Genomic DNA, 3,141 nt, shown 5'->3' on the forward strand with positions numbered 1-3,141 from the left:
GCAGACCTGATTGCTACCTTTCAGTACTTTAAGGGAGCTTTTAGAAAAGACAGGACAGAATTTTTAGTAGGGCCTGTTGTGACAAGACTGAGGGGGAATGTTTTCAATCTAAAAGACAGTAAATTCAGACTAGACCTAATGAAGATGTTTTTCACACTGTGGGTTTTGAAACCCTGGCACAGGTTGCCCAGAGAGGTGGGCATCCATCCCTGCTGACATTCAAGCTCATGCTCTGAGCAACCTGATCCAAAGGTGTCCCTGCTCACTGCAGGGCACTGCACTAGATGGCCTTTAAAAGTCCCTTCCAAGCCAAGCCATTCTGTGCTGCTGTGCACCAGCAGAGCAGTGCTGGAATAATGCTGGGGTGATGATGCTGGCACCTGTGTTTTGGTAGTTGTGCCATTTAGCTGTTGGCCAAGAGAGGATTGATGGGCTGCACAGTGAAGTCTGCAGAGAACAGTGTGCTCAAGGAGAAACAGGAGAGGAACAGGGCTTCCAGCTCAGATAAATGCATTTTGCTGCCCATTTCTCGTTAAGAAATAAAGCAATGTTCTGAAGATCCCTTCAGTGTGGGTGCACTATTGGCTGTATCAGTGCTTGTGTTCTGTAAAACAGGTGAGTTGTTACAGCTTCTTGCCCCATTTACCACTGGATAAAATCCAAATACTACATTGCTCCATGTCTCCTTTCTTCCAAGTAAAGGCAGATTTTGTTCATTCTTCAGTGGGACATATTCATCTGTTGACAAGCAAATTCTTCTTGCCACTCACACAATGTTGATTTGCTCTAATCCGATTATAATTAAGACTGTAATTTATCAGAGTATAATTAAGACCATATAATTAATTGTAATTAAGGCTGATGGATTGTGAGGCAAAGTGTTGCATCATTTTCCCTGGAGAGAGTTTTTCTCTAATTCAATGACATTTGAAGACAGCTGTAGCCTACCATACTTCTGGCATACTAGAAATGAAAAAACAGCCATGGAAACAGGCTGTTCTATCCTTTCCTCCTCCTCCCTGAAGTCTGAGCTCTTCAGCTGCCTCACAAACATTGTTTTATTTCACACAGGTATCCATCAGGACAGTGGCTGTGAAGCTTGGAACAATGTAGGTTTAGAGCAGCAAAAATAATAATCCATTTCCCAGGTTAAGCCAAGCATTTCCCAAATAACTCTAGCTATCCTCAGGGATGTTTCCAAAAGTATCATTGTAAATGTTGGGAGCGGGGAGAGAGAATGTGAACAAAATTAAGAATACAGCTTTCTGAGATCTTTTTATTCCTATAAAAGCAGAGTCAAAATTGTTTATAGATAGAACATTAACTAAGAAGTGAACAACAGATTGTCAAGATAATTGCTTAGGAATCAAAAATATCTAAATAAAAATAAGTTAACATGTGGCTTTATAAGAAAACAATCATACTAAGAAGAAAAAAAAAACCCTACCAAATCTAAAAACAATAAGGTTGCCTCATCTGTCTCAATATCAAAAAAAAAAAAAAAGTTGAAAATAATCAGATCCTCAAGACCATTACTATATACAGGACCCTCCAGGTAGTAGGAATAAACAAAGGAATTTTTGGACAGGTTTTTTTTCTCCTTGGGCTGGGGGAGCTGTCACAGGGAAGGGAGGGTCAGGGGTGGCCGTGGCTGCTCAGGAATGGAACCACTCCCTGGAAGGAGCCACTGCCCAAGCAGCTGTGCTGCCCCCGGGCTCTGCTCTCAGCTTTCTGGGCTCTGTTGGGTGGCACAGCCTGTGCCAAGGGGTGGCAAGGTTCCTGCAGGCCCCAGCTCTGGGGGAAACAGAGAACGTCCTGGCCGTATCCAGCGTGCTGCCAGCTCAGCAGTGGAGCACCACACAGGTTCACAATGCCCATTGCTCCCACAGATGCAGCCGGCACCACAAGACATGCTCAGAAGATCTGGGAGAGCATGAGAAGAGTTTTCTACCAGGGAACACATGGCTTGATTAAGTTAATGGCCACTGTGGCTGGTGGAGCACTTTTCCTGCTGATGTGCTATGCTGGAATCAAGTATTGCTGGAAGAGAAAAGGGTGAGTGTTTTGCTGATCTCGGCCTCAAACAGCTTCTTGAAAGGCTGCTCATAGTCGGGAAACATTCCCAGTGAGTCTGCTGAGGACCTGTAGATAGTCATTGGTTGTCCAAATAACTCTGCCAGGAGTTCTGCTGCTGCCCAGGGCTTTCATTGGCCTCTTAATTGCTGGGCCTTGTCCTGGGGAGCCCGCTGGGGCTGCAGCCAGTGCTGGCTCCCACTGAGGCTGCCTGGCCAAGAGCAGCCCCAGGAGCAGCGGGCAGAGGCAAAGCAAGGTGGGCAGGAGAAAGAGCGGGGACGAGATTGCCCTTGAAAGGCAGAGGCGCTCTGGGGCCCGCTCCTGGCCAGGGACCCTGCCCAGAGCCATCCCCTGCTCGCCGGGGCCTTGAGGGGCAGCTGTCCAGCTGGGCCAAGCTGTGCCAGCAGCTCCAGCCGTGCTGGGGAGCCTTGGCCGCTCTGGGCCCTGCTGTGCAGGAGGGTCCCTGCATGCCAGCGGCAGCTGGGGGCCTCAGCCACCTCCTCTCTCCACAGGAGCACCTCTGCACCTTCAGAACAGCAGCCAAAGACTTCAATCACCGAGAAGCTGACCTCTCATCCCCACTCTTCACCTCTGTCTCCCTCTGCTCTGCTGTGGCTCCATCCCCGTCTTGAGGGCGTCCCAAGACCCACACCTGCAAAGTGAGACCCTCTGCCCCTGAGCCCCCTGGCCCTGGTCCCTGGCCAGGACTGAAATTGGGCAGCCCCTGTCCACCAGAGCAGGGCTTGGCCTATGGTTTTTGTTCAAATAAAGAGATGGAGATTTTACCTCAGTGTCTGGCTGGTACCACCAGCAAAGCCCTCATGGCACCAGCCCTGGCTGAGCTCCATGTCCAGGAGCAGCCGGGTGTGCCCACAGTGTGGGCAGGCAGGAGCCAGGCAGGGGCTGCCATGACCAGTGGTGGGGCCACGAGGGGCTGGGGGAGCCCATGCTGAGCATCCCTGGGCTGTGAGGGCACATTTCCTTCAGTGGCATCACCTGGGCCTGCACCTCATGAGGCACCCAGGGCTAATTTGGGCTCTCTGCTAAGGTGTGCAGGGATCCCCCATG

General features: G+C 50.1%; 1 long non-coding RNA gene across 1 annotated transcript; it reads left to right on the forward strand.

Moving 5' to 3' along the window:
- Positions 1–781: 781 nt before the first annotated feature.
- LOC147646711 (uncharacterized) lies at positions 782–2,842 on the forward strand. The gene is made up of 3 exons (XR_015281799.1): positions 782–1,109; positions 1,890–2,055; positions 2,586–2,842. It is a non-coding gene; the product is annotated as an uncharacterized LOC147646711 (long non-coding RNA).
- Positions 2,843–3,141: the final 299 nt, after the last annotated feature.

Source organism: Cyanistes caeruleus, unplaced genomic scaffold, assembly GCF_971803275.1.
Source record: "Cyanistes caeruleus unplaced genomic scaffold, bCyaCae1.hap1.1 HAP1_SCAFFOLD_81, whole genome shotgun sequence".
Lineage (NCBI taxonomy): Eukaryota > Metazoa > Chordata > Aves > Passeriformes > Paridae > Cyanistes > Cyanistes caeruleus.